This window comes from Pelophylax lessonae, assembly GCF_965119305.1.
Source record: "Pelophylax lessonae genome assembly, chromosome: 5".
Lineage (NCBI taxonomy): Eukaryota > Metazoa > Chordata > Amphibia > Anura > Ranidae > Pelophylax > Pelophylax lessonae.
This window is the reverse complement of record NC_138772.1, coordinates 327140711-327159860: the sequence shown is the minus strand read 5'-3', so window position 1 is coordinate 327159860 and position 19150 is coordinate 327140711.

Here is a 19150-nt window from a genome sequence, read left to right as displayed (position 1 = left end):
ACATGTGCACTGCCCAAAAATGTTTTTTGTTTCCTTTTCATATCATTCGTATTTTTTGTTTATCAGATCATTCGTTATGATCGGCATTTGTTACTTCGGATCATTTGTAACTTCGGATGCATTCGTATTCGTTCCGTTCTATTTGTTTAGATGCGGCATTTGTTACTTCAGATAATTCGTAACTTCAGGTGCATTTGTATTTGTTTTGTTCCATTCGTTTAGATGCCACATTCCTTCCTTCGGGTCATTCATAACTTCGGATGCACTCGTATTTGTTCTGTTCCTTTTGTTTAAATGTGGTATTCGTTTCTTTGGAGAATTCGTAACTTTGGATGCAATTGTAATAATTTGTCTCTCACTCCCTTTGTCACAAGGGACTCACAAATCCAACAAAACAGAACCACTGGCCCACCACACCCTGTCCAGACTCTGGATGGAATGCAGCAGTGGCGGCCCGTGCCAGGGCGCCGCCCCCCCTAAAAAAAAAGGAAAAAAAAAAAAAAAAAAAGACAAAAAAAAACAATAAAGTGGCGGCCCGTGCCAGGGCGCCGCCCCCCCTAAAAAAAAAGGAAAAAAAAAAAAAAAAAAAAGACAAAAAAAAACAATAAAGTTAGGAAAAAAAAAAAAATTGGGTTCGCCGGCCTGACCGGCTTATGTGGTGGCTAAAGGGGGGGTGGGGTTTACGACCCAGAAGAGGCGCCGATTGGCTGCCTTCTGGGGCGTAACCTGGGCGCAGAAAAGAGCGCTTGGCCACCCCCACCTGGCTGTGATTGGTCCAGACTCCAGCCTGGACCAATCACAGAAGGACATCATCTGGTCATGTGACGCGTGGGGCGGTGCACTGCCTCGGCGTCACGATCACCGCTTCCGCCTTCCGAGTTCCATTCCTTCCCGGGCCGCGGCTGAGAGAAGATAGAAGACTCCCGAGTCCCGTCCGCTCAGAGCACTCGCCGACGCTGGACCAGTGCAGGACCAGGAGGAGACCAGGAGTCGGATCGGGCGGCGGCGGCGGGCCTTCTTCGTGGACGTACGGCAGACCGCATTCGGATCCAGGCCTCAGGTCGGAAGAGAGAGAAGAGTCCAGCCCTGTGCAGCAGCAGCCCGGTAAGTCCTCCTCCTCCTCCTCGGGCCTCTGTCCACTCACAAAAAAATGCATGCCTGCCATTGCCATCCATGCCATTGCCATCCATCCATGCCATTGCCATCCATGCCATTGCCATCCATCCATGCCATTGCCATCCATCCATCCATGCCATTGCCATCCATCCATCCATGCCATTGCCATCCATCCATCCATGCCATTGCCATCCATCCATGCCATTGCCATCCATCCATCCATGCCATTGCCATCCATCCATGCCATTGCCATCCATCCATGCCATTGCCATCCATGCCATTGCCATCCATCCATGCCATTGCCATCCATCCATCCATGCCATTGCCATCCATCCATCCATCCATCCATCCATCCATGCCATTGCCATCCATCCATGCCATTGCCATCCATGCCATTGCCATCCATCCATGCCATTGCCATCCATCCATCCATGCCATTGCCATCCATCCATCCATGCCATTGCCATCCATCCATCCATGCCATTGCCATCCATCCATGCCATTGCCATCCATGCCATTGCCAGCCATCCATGCCATTGCCATCCATGCCATTGCCATCCATCCATGCCATTGCCATCCATGCCATTGCCATCCATCCATCAATGCCATTGCCATCCATCCATCCATGCCATTGCCATCCATCCATGCCATTGCCATCCATTGCCTGCCATCCATGCCATGCCATTGCCATCCATTGCCTGCCATCCATGACATGCCATTGCCTGCCATCCATGCCATGCCATTGCCATCCATTGCCTGCCATCCATGTCATTGCCATCCATTGCCTGCCATCCATGTCATTGCCATCCATTGCCTGCCATCCATGCCATTGCCATCCATTGCCTGCCATCCATGCCATGCCATTGCCATCCATTGCCTGCCATCCATGCCATGCCATTGCCATCCATTGCCTGCCATCCATGCCATGCCATTGCCATCCATTGCCTGCCATCCATGCCATTGCCATCCATTGCCTGCCATCCATGCCATTGCCATCTATTGCCTGCCATCCATGCCATTGCCATCCATTGCCTGCCATCCATGCCATTGCCATCCATTGCCTGCCATGCCATCCATGATGATAATGATATCTGCTGCAGATATCATCATCATGGATGGATGGATGGATGCACGGACCCAGGCCAGAACAGGTAGGTACAGGCAGGTCACGGTGCAAGATTTATCAAGTTACCCAGGCCGGGCCCAGACCAGAGTGTGCAGATATCATTATATATATCATCATGGATGGATGGATGATCCATCCATCCATGATGATATATATAATTATATCTGCACACTCTGGTCTGGGCCTGGCTTGGGATATTATTCTTGCACCGTGACCTGCCTGTACCTACCTGTTCTGGCCTGGCTTGGGTCCATTCATCCATGATGGATGGATAGACCCATGCCAGAACAGGTAGGACATGTATGCTGGTCACTACATTGAAAGGGACATGTACGCTGGTCACTGCATTGAAGGGGGCATGTACGCTGGTCACTACATTGAAGGGGGCATGTACGCTGGTCACTACATTGAAAGGGAACATGTACGCTGGTCACTACATTGAAAGGGGACATGTACGCTGGTCACTACATTGAAAGAGACATGTATGCTGGTCACTACATTGAAAGGGGCCTGTACGCTGGTCACTACATTGAAAGGGGCATGTACGCTGGTCACTACATTGAAAGGGGCATGTACGCTGGTCACTACATTGAAAGGGGGCATGTACGCTGGTCACTACATTGAAAGGGGGCATGTACGCTGGTCACTACATTGAAAGGGGCATGTATGCTGGTCACTACATTGAAAGGGGCATGTACGCTGGTCACTACATTGAAAGGGGCATGTATGCTGGTCACTACATTGAAAGGGGGCATGTACGCTGGTCACTGAATTGAAGGGGGCATGTACGCTGGTCACTGAATTGAAGGGGGCATGTACGCTGGTCACTACATTGAAGGGGGCATGTACGCTGGTCACTACATTGAAGGGGGCATGTACGCTGGTCACTACATTGAAAGGGGACATGTACGCTGGTCACTACATTGAAAGGGACATGTATGCTGGTCACTACATTGAAAGGGGCATGTACGCTGGTCACTACATTGAAAGGGGCATGCACACTGGTCACTACATTGAAAGGGGCATGTATGCTGGTCACTACATTGAAAGGGACATGTAAGCTGGTCACTACATTGAAAGGGACATGTAAGCTGGTCACTACATTGAAAGGGGCATGTAAGCTGGTCACTACATTGAAAGGGGGCATGTAAGCTGGTCACTACATTGAAAGGGGGCATGTACGCTGGTCACTACATTGAAAGGGGCATGTATGCTGGTCACTACATTGAAAGGGGCATGTACGCTGGTCACTGCATTGAAAGGGGGCATGTACGCTGGTCACTACATTGAAAGGGGGCATGTACGCTGGTCACTACATTGAAAGGGGCATGTATGCTGGTCACTACATTGAAAGGGGGCATGTACGCTGGTCACTACATTGAAAGGTGGCATGTACTGTGGGATTAGTGCTAGGGGGCCTGTACTGTGGGATTAGTGCTAGGGGGCCTGTACTGTGGGGTTAGTGCTAGGGGGCCTGTACTGTGGGATTAGTGCTAGGGGGCCTGTACTGTGGGATTAGTGCTAGGGGGCCTGTACTGTGGGGTTTGTGCTAGGGGGTCTGTACTGTGGGGTTTGTGCTAGGGGGCCTGTACTGTGGGGTTTGTGCTAGGGGGCCTGTACTGTGGGGTTTGTGCTAGGGGGCCTGTACTGTGGGGTTTGTGCTAGGGGGCCTGTACTGTGCGGTTTGTGCTAGGGGGCCTGTACTGTGGGGTTTGTGCTAGGGGGCCTGTACTGTGGGGTTTGTGCTAGGGGGCCTGTACTGTGGGGTTTGTGCTAGGGGGCCTGTACTGTGGGGTTTGTGCTAGGGGGCCTGTACTGTGGGGTTTGTGCTAGGAGGCCTGTACTGTGGGATTAGTGCCAAGGGGTCTGTACTGTGGGGTTTGTGCTGGCGGGGTCTGTACTGTGGGGTTTGTGCCACTCTGTCAGTGTATCCCATAATAGGGTGTCTCTCACAGTATATCCCATAATAGGGCCCCTGCTCCCTATTATGGGATATACTAGTACTGAGAGACCCCTTAATATGTGATATATTGGGAGAATTTGTTCACGCAAGCAAAATATAGGGGACAAAATGGGTGGAGTCTATAAGGGATGGGGCTTCTGATAAATGGGAGGGGTCAAAAAAGAAGGGCGGGGTCTTGCGCCCCCCATCTTAAAACTTCACCAGCCGCCACTGGAATGCAGTCTGACACAGAAAAAGACACAAGGGCATAAGGCTTACTGGCCAGAGATACCACACTAACACTGCCCATCTGAAAATCAAATAAATCCATATATTTCCAACAGAAATATAAATACGAATGCATTCATGAATTGTTTCTTTATATTCAGCAATAACGAAAACTCAGAAAGAATGAAAATACGCAAAACTAAATTATCTGAATGTAATTTATTGTTCAAACTTGTAGGTTTAATTGTTTTTCGTTCTTTTGGATTTTCGTTCTTTTTGACAATTTGTTTTTGTGCGCATTCGTCAAAATAGTCTTTCATTCATTAGGATGCTCCAAAATAAACGAATATGCCGAATTTCCTCCGAAAACTAATTCATAACTAAACGAATTGCACATGTCTACCTGGTGATTCTATTATTAAAGTGGTAGTAAGCGCAGTATTTTTATTATATTTACCTACAGGTAAGCTTAAAATAAAGCTTACCTGTAGGTTAAATGAATATCTCCTACACGCGCACCATTTAGGAAATATTCTAGAAAGCAGCAGCTAGTGACCTCGTCGGTGTTTGTGCTCGAAAGGAATGGCATACCCTGTGGCGCGGGAGTGACGTCATCATGGCTCGGCCATTCAAGCGGCCGCAGTCCGTGAACCTGCAAGGAAGACAGACCAGGTGAAGATGGAAGCTTCTGCAGTGGTGACAGCGTGCCACTGGAAGGCTTAATTTCAAGGTAAGTCTTTCATAATTTTCAGATTTTAAGATCTTTACTACCTCTTTAAGGTCCTTGCTCAGGCAGTTTCTGTTAGAGGGTGACAATGCTTTGTTCCTGTTTTCCAATTGTTCTTTGTTGCCACATTGTCCGACAGACTTCTAATAGAGACTACAAGGGGGCATTTTTACACATATTATGCAGGCATGGTCAACTGTTCTCACTATCCTGATAAATCCTTTACTGGAGTGAATGAACACAGGAAGTGGCTAGAAAGAGTCTGTTGGTGATCTGCAGCACTGAGATGTAAGGAGGGATAAAAAAAAAAGGTGAAAAGTATTTTATTAAAAGCAGACACCCTTTTGTTTATTATACATGGCGCACAGAGTTCACTTTTACATTAACACAAATCTTAAGTGGAACTTATACTGGTATTATAGATATTTTATTTTTTTATTTATATGGTCAGAGATAAAGTAACATTTTAGAAAAAAACTTTTGTCTGACAAGGTTGCATATGAAAATCTTGTATTTTTGTTTCTTGCACTAGGTTCTCTTTTTTTACATCTTTACCTATCTGTTTTTTGCTGTTTACAGTTTAGTAGCTAAAGGAGAAATTTGCTCATTCAAATCAATTAGCTACTCCACCTCTCCCAATGATTTTTTCCAACTGGCCATACAGAGTTTGAGAAAGAGTCTAAAAGCAAACAGACTCAGCAGTGTTCTCTTAATGCCTCTCATAATGCTCTATAAATCCTGTATCATGGGAGCACACTGTATTAGATGCATTTTATGGTGGACAGGTGCCTGTGTACTACAAACAGTGGCAAATAGCTTGCGAAGAACTGTACCCTCTTAAAAAATGCAGTGGATTTTACATAGATACACACTGGCAGCTCTCTAAGCCCATAGACTACTCGATTGATTCCCCCATTAACACTGAATGTGTTGATGGGGGGAATGCCTCCTGCAGCTCTATTGTATTCTGCCAATAGGGGAAGGGGTTGGGGTCAGCAGAATACAATGGCTATAGCCGCTGCCAATAGTCACATGAGGAAAATATCGACAGTTGATTGATAGATCGGCTTGGGTACAGTCAGCCTGCCTGTACATGGATTGTAATTCGGCCTGTCCCTGCTGACCTGGCCGAATTTCTAACCATGTATGGTTGGCTTTAGACAGGGGTTCTTAAATGTTTTAGTCTGAGATCCCAAATAGGAAGATTGTTGCCATACTGAGACCCAAGAAGAGAAATATTACCAAAATGTCAGCAAAACCAAACAAAGACAAAAATCAATGGCGTTGTGGGCACTCTTCACTAATTCTGTAAACTCTACAAAACCAAGAAATAGGTGGTGGTGCTCTGGGCAGGAATATTTTTTATGCTTTTACCCAACTGTTACAAACACACTCCTATGACACATCAACCACATTGTTTATGGGCTACATCTCAGATTGTGGTATTATAGGATTTGAAACAAAGATTGCTGGAACACTTCACTAGATCACTTGCCACTGATTTTGCACTTGGACAAACTAGGCATGCTTACTACATAGTCAAGTGGTGACCCACATAGTTCCACAATCCAATTTGTGTCCCATAGTTTAAGAAATAACGGTCTAAGGCTGGGGTCCCCAAACTGCAGCCTGTTGGCTGGATGTGGCCCTTTGCTTGCCTTTATCCAGCCCTTCCACTGGCACCAATGATGTAATTTGTTTACTTCCACTGACCGCCAAACCTATGGCATAATTTACTCCCATCGATGCCAGGGAATTTTCTACTCACACTGGCCACAGTTTGGCCCCCCTAAAGTTTGAAGGGCAGCAAACTGGTTTATTGGTTAAACTAGATGCACTTTGTGTAACTATATAAACTATGTAACTATGTAAACTGGCCCTCTGTTTCAAAAGTTTTGAGATGCCTAGGCTAAGGGATACAACCTCAGCCTATTTGGACTGTCAAGTATACTGCAGATGTGTTTAATGGTCAAGTGTAAAGGGGAGCATCCTACACCATCCCATCTGTCTCCAGAGAGTAAAGAAGGGTGTAGATGGTTCAAAATGTAACTGGATCTGCAGGAACTGGCCGAATTTCAATCTATGTGTGGCCACTTAAGTTGAACAGAAATCTATTGACTGACTTCTGTTCAAAAGCCATGTTGGATAAAAGCCACTCGATCAGAGGATGCAGCCATTGGCTGCAGCGCTGATCTGTGTATTCTGACAGCGGGGGAGCCTAGCACAGTGGGAAGGATTCCTCCACCCATCTGGAATGTGTGGTTGAGGAAATCAGTTTAGTTTTTTTAATCAACTGGCTGGCTTACCAAAAAAACGAAACCATGTATGGCCAGTTTAAAGCAGCTACGTGTGCTGGCAGCGGTTCCACTGCTTACCAGGATGAAACTGGAAGAAACATGCAGACTCAAAGTAAAAGTGTACTGGATTTGAATCCAAGATTCCAGTGCTATGGGCAAAATCTAATGTGTGTTTCTTTTCCAACACAATTTAGCAGAAGAAATGGTAATTATAATCAGCGTTCTGAAAACTCAGTCACAATAAATGTTAAGTATTTGACAAGATGTGTTGATTAATGTCTCTGGGAATCAGATTTTCCTAGCGTACGTGTGTTTAGTATTTAATACATATTTTATATGAAATATAAAGCTGTTGGCAGTTAAGCAAATGCGTATGTTGCAGAGCTGAAGTATCTGGAGGATTGGAGAGGTAATGGTAAGCGATGTCAGTCAGTGCAGTAAGTTATTATGGTCTGCTGGCAAAATGTCACCCCTAGCTATGTCTATACTGGCTAATATAAATGTCAAACGCGGCCTGGCAGATGAACAAATCCATGGTGATTTAAGTGTGAGTGTGTGTGACATACACATCAAGACCTAGCACGTACAGAACGGATCAAGAAATCTAATGGTTTGTGAGTTGTTATAACTTGAAGCATTATGTGTTTTAATTAGGAACATCAAAGAGATAGAAAAAGAATGAGTCTATTGCTGTAGCTTGTAAACAGATAAGCTGTACTTCAGTATAGATGACTTCAGTCTCGTGGTCTGTCTGACCTTTACCCTTCCATTATATCTGGTCCTAATTAGTAGCAATACTGCAAGGGTCAACACGGCAGGCCTTCCTCGTGAATGCACAGAGGTCAGACCTCCTGCAGCAGCTACATTTTTGTACCAAGCACAGAACACCGAATGCATGGCTTATAGAACATCCATGCACATAGTCATAGATAAAGAACTAAGTGAAGTGACTACATGAGGTTGAGGGGCCTCTTCTAGAGTGTTGGGCTGCCTGTAATTTGTATAGCTTTGCATCCTGGAAAATACTTGGTAGTTACTGTTTTTTGAGTGTTTAGCAGCTTTCTGGAAATTAATGATAGCAGCTTTAATTGTATCACTGTTGATTGGTCAAGTTGTTATGATGAATGCTGCAAACTCAGCGATCACTAAAGCCCCGTACACACGTACCGAATGTCGGCCGAACGATCGGCCGTCTTTTGTCCGGTGCTGTCCTGTCGGCTGAAAAGTGCTAAAGACTGCACGCGAATTTTGTCGGCCAACAACAGCCGACTGCAGAAGTGATGTCATGTGATAGTTAACTTTCCGTATGTTTTTTCTTTTCTGAGCATGCCCAGTCTTGCTAATCTGCTGTTTGTCGGCCGAATTCTGTACTGACTGGCGAACAATCGGCTGTTCTGGTGACGGCCAACAAATATTTTAAAGTCTGCACGACAGATTCTGTTCGGCCGAAAATGCGCTGTCGGCTGTCGGAAGCATCATACTAACAAGCCTACAATCGGCCGATCGGTCGGCGGCCAAATATTTACGGCCGACAATCGGGGCTTTAGACTCATGCCCCGTACACACACGTCGATAGTTTGCCGTGAATTTTCGGCCAACGTCCGATCGGCCAATTTTCGGCTTGTAATGCCCCGTACACACGCGTCGATAGTTGGCCATGAATTTTCGGCCAACGTCCGATCGGCCAATTTTCGGCTTGTTAGTATGATGCTTTCGATAACCGACTCCGACTTTTCAGAATAAAATCTGGTGTGCAGGCTATAAAATTTTTGTTGGCCGTCACCACAACGGCCGATTTTCCATCAGTCAGTACAGATTTTGGCAGACAAAAATCTGATGAGCAAGACTGGGCATGCTTAGAGAAGAAAAACCACACGGAAAGTAAACCATCACATGACATCACTTCTGAAGTAGATTTTTGTTGGCCGAGAAAATTTGTGTTGTCTGGAGCACATTTCAACCAACACAACAACACTGGACAAAAGTCGGCCGATCGGTCAGGCGATAATCATTGCGTGTGTACGAGGCATTAGTATGATGCTTTCGACAACCGACTCCGACTTTTCGGCCGAATAAAATCTGGTGTGCAGGCTATAAAATTTTTGTTGGCCGTCACCACAACGGCCGATTTTCCGTCAGTCAGTACAGATTTCGGCAGACAAAAATCTAATGAGCAAGACTGGGCATGCTCAGAGAAGAAAAAACACACGGAAAGTAAACCATCACATGACATCACTTCTGAAGTAGATTTTTGTTGGCCAAGAAAATTTGTGTGCAGTCTAGAGCACATTTCAACCAACACAACAACACTGGACAAAAGTCGGCCGATCGGTCGGCCGATAATCGTTGCGTGTGTACGAGGCATCACATCCGACCATGAGGCAATATTATAGGTGGTGCTGCTGCCTATAATATGAGCTGGGGAGGCTCCAAAACACTATATTAAAAAAGAAGGGCGCAAACGCCTAGTGCATTGCCTTCAGTACTAAAACCAATTTATTCAAATGGCAAAAACATACAAACAAAAGAAGAAATATAAGCCCGTCAAATCACAACTTCAGTATGGTGGATACCCAGTATCTGTAGTTGGAAAACTGACACATTTTGGGAGATAAGTCCCCTTCCATAGAGGAAGTTGTTAAGCCATTAAGAGTGTTTTTTCTACAATCCCCTGTTATAGTAAAATATGTCCCCAGTGTATGTGTTTTTTTTAAAAATGACCCCCTATACACCTTATTTTATAGCACTGCTCGGCGCTCACGTGACCGGCCGCCTCTCTCCTATCTCGATCTGACAGCTACAGCAGGAGGGGCTGAAAATCCCATTCTGATGTCAGCCAGGAGGAGGAAAGAAGAGGAGGAGAGAGGAGGCTGGTCACGTGAGCGCCGAGTGGCGCTATGAAAAAGGTATACAGCTGCTTATTTAAAAAAAAAAACTACATACACTGGAGACATTATTTACTATAACAGAGGGGATTTTAGAAAGAACACTGAGTTATGATAGCAGCAACAGGGGAAGCCTGGGGAGCGGACAGAGCTGACAGGCAGGGAGGGGAGGAGGGAGAGGACAGAGGAGAGCAGCAGATTACAGGGGCATGTAGACTAACCACATTTTCAGGGTTCAGCAGCAATGATAAACTGTGGTCAGTTTACAGGGGGGAGGGCAGAACCAGGCAGGATCAGCCGGGTATTTTATATGACACAAGAGGCCAAATTACACAGCACAAGCACTGTTCTGTTGTTCATGCTTAAAGAAACAGGATCTCTATATATATATATATATATATATATATATATATATATATATATATATATATATATATATATATATTTTTTTTTTTTTTTTTTAGGGTAACAAACACTTTAACTTTACTCTACTTTACTTGTTTTACAGGATCAATTCACTTATTACTTTCCCTTCCCAGTTTGCTAGTCACAAACCCCTCACCAAACATACATACTGTACCTTATTATTTTACCCATGGCCTTTATTCTTCGTTTACATTTAGGTGCTGATCCTCAGTGCTTAGAGGGTTCTATAGGACCATCATCTGAGGCAGGAGGCACTAGGGAAACGGCCCATAAAACATTATGGAAAACAATAATACTGGTACGACCAGTGCAACGAGGATCAGCAGCAGATTTTAAACAAAGAGGAGATGTGCCAAAAATTACTGCAGGCCTTATTCACACCTCAGCATTTTGTAGCTTGAAACTCAAGCCCCAAATGCTGGAGGAGAAAAAAAATCAATCATTCTGTATGGAGATGGTTCACATCTCCACTCCAAGTCACCTGAAACCAAACGCCTGAAGCTCAAAAAAGTTCTGGAGCTTATTTTGTAGCTCGAATTGGGTAGATTTGAGCGTTTTGGCACGTTTTTCTCCCTATAGAAATAAATGGTAACAAATAAATAAACTATTATTATTATTATTATTATTATTATTATTATTATTATTATTATTATTATTAATAATAAAAAATAATAATACATAAACACCCAACCACAAAAAAAATAAATAAATTACTATAATAATAATAATAATAACCATGATAATAATAATTTATTTATTTATTTTGTGTTAGGGTCCTTAGCTATTTATTATTATCATTTTATTTTTATTTTTTTTAAAGGTTTAGAGGTTTAAGTTAGGGGTTAATTATTAATTTATTTATTATTACTAAGTACTCACTTATTGAATGTATTCAATATTAATTATTTATGATTAATTTTATTTATTTGTGTATTTATTTTACATTTATTATTATTATTATTATTATTATCATTATTATTATTATTAGTAGTAGCAGTAATATTAGTAGTAGTATTAGTAACACCCTAACAAAACAAAAAAATAATATATAACCCTAACCCTAACCCCAACTCCTAATCTTAACTCTAACCTAACCTAAATCCAACCCCTTACCCTAATGAAAATAAATAATAATAAATTAATAATAATAATAAAAAAGAAATACAAGCTAATGGAAAAGCTAAAAAAGCTGAAATGCCTAGTGACAAATGATGCAAAAGATGATAGTTTTCTCTAATAGCTAAAAAACCCATCAAAGCTCAAAAATGCTGTAAAAAATGTGCAAGACTGCGCATAAAAGCACTAGAAAAAAAGCTCAAAGACGCTACGCTCAGGTGTGAATGCAGCCTTAGTATGCATCTGGGGTGGGGTTTAGACTGGCAGAACGGACAGTGGGGGGGATGATTATTGCATTTTGTTTAAAAGTGTATTTATAGCAGGGTTCCACCCTAAAAATGAACTTTACATCATCAGTTACGGTAAAAAATCCTGAAAAAGAATTGGATAATTCATGTTTTTTTTTTGTTTCACTTACCTTGCTTTTAATGAAAACGAACTTACCTTCCTTCTTCTTCCTCATTATGCAGCAACGGCCCCTGACGTCACTTCCTCCTTTGCATTGCATCCTGGGAGATGAGCTTCATCAATCCCAGGATGCAATGGAAATGGCCGGCCACTACTCTGATTGCCGATGGCAATCTACAGCGCATGCGCGAGATTGCTATTGGCATTCTGGGTAGCCAGGAACCAGGAAGAGGGACACAGCGGGGGACACAGCAGCTTCAGATGCCCACACCGGAGATGGCCGTGCTCTGCAATCAATTTTAAAGGTAAGAATTTATCTTTATTCATTTACTGTACTGTAATGTGGGGTTATTGTTAGTGTAACTGGCTATAGCTTAGGATTAGGGGGGTATTTTTATGTAAAAACCTAAACTCAGTTTTATCTTTTAAATTATGGCATCAGATTGTGCTGTTTTTAACTCAATGTTCAAAATTGATTTGAAAAAGATAAAACATTTTTAAATGGAATTTAGTTTCCCCTAACTCTTCCACTACTTACAATTCATGCACCTGCATTGTTGGCAACAGCTTTGCCTGTGGTTTCTGAATGACAACCAAAAGACATTCTTCCGTTCTGTAATTGCGATCTAGTATAAAGGATTGATGGTAAAAATGATACTTTTCTTTTATATATACCCTTTCTTCTCTATTAAAGCTAAATTCACTTTGTCCACATTTTGGTATGTTACAGCCTTATTCCAAAAGGGATTACATTAATTATTTTTCTCAAAATTCTACAAACAATACTCCATAATGACAATGTGAAAGAACTTTGTTTAAAATCTTTGCAAATTATTAAAAAAAAAAAAAAAAAAAAAAAAAAAAAAAAAACACATGTACGCAAGTATTCACAGCCTTTGCATTGATACTCAAAATTGAGCTCAGGTGCATTCTGTTTTCATTAATCAGCCTTGCGATGTTTCTACAACTTGATTGGAGTCCATCTTGGGGAAATTCAGTTGTTTGTAGCATCATACTCAAAAACACATGAGGCTGTAATTGGTGCCAAAGGTGCTTTAACATAGTATTGAGCAAAGGAAAAAGTGAAGCGCTGTGAATACTTTCTTGATGCACTGCACAGACTAAGAAGTATGAACACTGTACCATATTTGTTAAATTGTGCCCCATCAAACTTTCTCTTCTGGGATTCTCTTCTGTTACTTTCAGCTACTCCTCTGAGTGCCCCCATAGCAAGCAGCTTGCTATGGGGGCACTTGTGGGCTGTGTGCAAACCATAGACATGGACAGGGCAGCTCTTCACAGATTTTGATTGGCAGCAGCAGAATCCAATGGCTCTGTGTCCTGTAAATAGGGGTCAGCACTGCTGCTGATGGCCGCAGCACTGGAATGAAAGAGGAGCCAGGTAAGTATATAAGAGGAGGGAGTGGGGGGCTGGGGCTGCAATTGAAAGGTTCTGTACCTTAATGCATATAATGCCTTTATCTGTGGTTATTCAATCCCTGTCTGTCTGTGTTAGTCTGCTCTTCAGTCTTTGTTCTCATATTGTAAACTGGTATCTAAATTCCTCAATTAATCCTAATGCAATGTGTATAACTCATTTTTTATATAATCCTTATTTATGGTTTTTAAATACAGAAAAAAAGGTACTGTACATAGAAAAACATTGTCATTTCTGTGAGGCCAGTAAAGGTGTCCATTATAGCAACAGTAAGATAATCACAATCACATTGCATGAAAAACAAAGTGTACAATACGATCTGTGCCAGACGTATGCATCTAACATTCCAAAGCTATACAAGAAAAAAAAAGGAAAATAATAATAAAAAAAAAAAAATTTTTTAAAAATCCCCAAAAATAACACATGTGCATGCTTTTTGGCTCTAGTGAATTCTCACAATATAAATAAATGGCATGAAAATAGATCAAAATAAGCACTGCAGATTTTGCATTATCTCTATGACCTCAGCATTACTGCCCGGTCCATAATTCAGGCGGCAAGGCTATGAGGTACCTCCCTATGTTGATTGTCAATTAGGATGTACCAACTAAGTCACATCAGGGATGCTACTACTAAATCGTTAAACCAAGGCGTACCAGTAAGTAAGAACCAAATATAAAAGAAAAGAAAAATTAGAAAAAAATGGGGGGAAAAAGGGACACAAGTACGACTGAAAGTCACATGTTCTCCCACCACACCCAATCGTGGTGGGTTTATGACAAAGGCCCCCCAAAAAAGGTTGTAAAGAGAAGTTAGGAAGAGCAAGTTTGTTGGTTTGCTTGGAAAAGTTGCTGCAATAAAGGATCAGCTAAGGCTAGTAATGCAATAGCTAAACTAGAGGAAACCGTATTTGACCTAGTTGTATATCGCTTCCAAGGTGCCCAGAATCAAGGTGCCCAGCACCTTGTGTTTCCTTGCATTTAGCAATCCACTTCTCAGCCTCCATAATCTCCGTTACATTCCTGATCCAGTCCCCATGACTAGGAACGCAAGCACTTTATACAGTGAATCGGTATGAGGCACTTAGCTGCTTCAGGCAAATAGTGGGAACATATGGAGCAAGAAGTGTGACGGTGAGAGGTGAAGGTCAACTTCCAGGATCTCAGCTATGCAGTCCCATATATCTTCACAAAAGGGCCTGATCTTGGGACAGTCGCACCACATGTAGGAGCGTGCTCCCCGAGTATAGAAAAAATGACGAAGCTGACGATATCGCCAAAAAAACGAGGGGAAAAGAGCCGTATCACTCCCTAAGAGAATCCAGTAAAACCCAAAGTACCCCCCCCCCCCCGCCAAAAAAATTTGGCAAGGCTAACAACCAATCTCGTGCCCAGGATCTGAAGATGGTTTAACTCTCCCCAGGAGGGAACCATGGGTAGCCGTGCCAATGGTGACACTGGGGGTGCTAGTGAAAGGGAGCTATTCAGATTATCACACAACTTAATATTCTCAGTGATTTGTTGTTTCATGTGTGAAAAGGGCCTTAATCAATATTTGAAAATTTAGGCATCTAATTTATGGCCTTGTAACAAAAAATACCCAGGACAGCGGACAAAGGGGGGAAAGACTTGGACTTTTTTTGCAGAAATATCTCCTGTAACTTACTTTCCCGAGTCTGTTGAGCTCTCAACCGGTCCAAAGATCCATCACCCAAACAATCTACTTCTCCATATCCAGATCTAACATGAGATTCCAAAACTTGTTGTATAGTCTGTGTGACCTTCCTCCCAGAGGTCAATCAGACCTCTAAGAGTATGGTATTCCTGTGTGCTAAATAATGTACACCACCAAAACCCTCCAAGCCAGGCATACAGGTGGGTCCCCGGGTTACTAACAATATAGGGACAGTGGGTTTGTTCTTAAGTCAAATTTGTTTGTAAGTCGGAACAGGTAAATGTTTTAAGTGTAGCCCCAGCAAAAATAATAATTTTTTGTTTTGCTGTCTGTACCCCTGTTCAGAAGATTTCACCTCACTTTCTGTCCCTATGACAACTGTATTTTGAAAATTTTGGGTTGTTGTGGAAACAAGGATTGGTGATAAAGCTTCAGTGGAGACACCTTTTTCCCATGAGAACTCTTACGGGGGAAATTTCCCTTCCTAGGGCTAGATTTCTCCTCACTTCCTGTTGTCTCTCTCTGTTTGTAAGTAGGAGTCATTTGTAAGTCGGATGTTTGTTACATAGTTACATAGTTTGTAAGGTTGAAAAAAGACATCAGTCCATCCAGTTCAACCTACGATGTGTGTGTGTGTTTGCTGTTAACCGTACATTGTATACCCCTTTATGTTGTGGTCTTTAAGGTGACCATCTAATCTAGTTTTTTGAAACTATCGATGCTCCCTGCTGATACTACTGCTTGTGGAAGAGAGTTCCACATCCTTACTGCTCTGATAGTAAAGAACCCCTTACGTATTTTAAGGTTAAACCATTTTTCCTCTAGTTTTAGTGATTGACCACGTGTCTGACTGTATTGTGTTTCCCGGAGTGGAGAACTTAAAGCAACTAGTGATGGGCTGAACGCCCCCCTATTCAGTTTGCACCAGAACATCTCGAACAGGGAAAAAAGTTCTAGCGAACATGCAAACTCTATTAAAATCTATAGGACACAAACATGAAAAATCAAAAGTCCTAATTTTAACCACTTAAGCCCCGGAAGATTTTACCCCCTTCCTGACCAGGGGGTATTTTGCGATTCGGCACTGCGTGACTTTAACGGACAATTGCGCGGTCGTGCGACGCTGTACCTAAACGAATTTGGCGTCCTTTTTTTCCCACAAACAGAGCTTTCTTTTGGCGGTATTTGATCACCTGTGCGATTTTTTGATCACGCGCTATAAACAAAAAAAGAGCGTAAATTTTGCAAAAATAGCAATATTTTTCCCTTTTTTTTATATGAAATTCCCCCAAAAATAAATGTAAAAATCAAAATTTTTTAATATTTTCGGCCAATTTGTTTTATGCTACCTATGTTTGGTAAAAAAAATCGCAAAAAGCGTATTTTGATTGGTTTGCGCAAAAGTTATTGCGTTTACTAACAAAGGGAAAGATTTTTGTCATTTTTGTTGTTTTTTTTTTTTAACGCGTAATGGCGGCGATCTGCGATTTTTTTTGCGGTACTGCGACAATGCGGCGGACAGATCGGACCCTTGACTGACATTTTTGACACTTTTGGGGTTACCAGTGACATTTCTACAGTAATCAGTGCTATATATATGCACTGTTACTGTAAAAATACACTGGTAGTGAAGGGGTTAACTTTATTTGAGAGGGAGGGGCTGTGTGTGTCCCTAGGGGCGTGATTCTAACTGTGATTGGCTGGGGCTTCAACTGTATGCAGAGTGATCAATGGATCTACATAGTAGATCCATGTGATCATCTCTCATACAGAGAGGAGAATGACAGGCAGCTTGTTTACACAAGCTGCCTGACTTTCTCCCTCTCCCCCGCCGATCGCAGAGTGGCCGGCGGCGATCGGGTCCGCCGGTCACACGCGCGGGGGGGTCCGTGACCACGCGGGAGCGCGCCTCCGGCGGCGCGCGCTCGCTCCCTAAACCCTCACAGGCGAGCGACGTAGCCCTACGTCACTTTGCCTGTGAGGGGCTGACCGCCGACGTAGATAGTCGTGCGGCGGTCGGCAAGTGGTTAAAGGCTTATACGCAAGTTATTACCCTAAAAAGTGTATGGGGACCTGGATACTGCCCTGGAGGACATGTATTAATGCAAAAAAATGTTTTTAAAATGAGCAGTGATTTTAATGATGCTTAAAGTGAAACAGTAAAAATGAAAATTCCTTTAAATATTGTGCCTGGGGGTCCCCTTGATGTGCCTGTAATCTGTATGATGTATGGAGCCTGCTGCAGCAATACTGACATTTGTAAAGGAAAAAAGTCATTTGGCAATACAGATAAAACAAATTTAAAAAATGGCTTAAAGTCCCCCCACCCCGCAGTCCATACCTGGCCCTTCAGGGTAGGGTCCCCCCCCCAAACCATATCAGACCACATGCCCTAAACATGAGGGGGGAATGCTCTGGGGCAGGGGGGGGGGCATTCCTATATAAGAACAATCAAACCGCAAGTAGGCAGTCCATGGGAAGCGTTCACCGAGAGCGGAGCTTTTTTTTTTTCTTTTTTTGGGTCAGCGTGTGTGGCAGGCTGCGTGATTGATGATGGATTTACATCGGAGGACACTATTTTTTTTATTTTTAAATAAAGTACTTGTCAAAAACTGTCTTGTGTGTTCATTTTTTTTGTACACTTTGTTGGTGAATGGGTAGGGGTATAATTTTCCCAATACCCATTCACATGGGGGAGTGGATCTGGGGGCCCCCTTGTTAAAGGGGGGCTTCCAAATTCCAATAAGCCCCCCACCCACAGACCCCCACAACCACAGCCCATGGTTGTTGGGAAGAGGCCCTTGTCCCCATCAAGATGGGGACAACGCGCCTGGTATGGTTCAGGAGAGGGGCGCTCGTTCGTCCCTCCCCTTTTCTGGCTTGCCATGCTGCATGCTTGGATAAGGGTCTGTTATGGATTTTGGGGGGGGGACCCCACGCCGTGTTTTTTTTTAAATTTTGGCATGGCGTTCCCCCTTCAAATCTATACCAGATCCAATGGGCATGGTATGGATTTTTGGGGGGCCCCCACACTGTTTTTTTCTTAATTCTGTCATGGGGTTCCTCTTAAAAGCCATACAAGACCCAAAGGGTCCCCCAAGCTGTTTTTACTGCAATTTCTTCCATTTACATTTTTTTTTACAAATTTGTTTAAATTCAGCTCTCAGCAGGGAAGCCAAGAAAGTTCAGGGGTTAGGCGAGTACCTGAATGGGTGATGTTTTGGCCAAACTTATACTTGGCCTAAACCGTTCACCCATCTCTAGTGGTGCCTGAACGCTGTAACCCCTCACAGTTACTCTTGCTGGGTGCAGGAACGGGCCCTGCTGTTATAAATTTGAAAAACATTTTAAATGACATGCACCTGTCATACAGGTGCAGAAAAATTGGGCCTTGGTGTTAGTGGTGCCCGAACACTGTAACTCCTCACAGTTACTCTTACTGGGCATAGGAACGGGCTCTGCTGTATAAAATTAGAAAAAAAACATTTAAATTACGTGCACTTGTCAAACAGATGCAGAAAAATTGGGCCTTGGGTATTGGTGGTGCTCTAAACCAAAAACATTGTTGGAAGCTAGCATAATCAAGTTTCAGGAATAGGCAGCATAGGCAGTCTTCAAGGGATCCCAGATCCTTAGCAAATTCAATCAGTTACATAAGCATCGGGGGCTTTATAGCGGCTGTTGATCTAGGACTGATTCATTTTGATAAATGTCAGCCGGTCGTAAAGAATGCTGGAAGCAGGGCAGGCCATTAGCTCAATTGCATA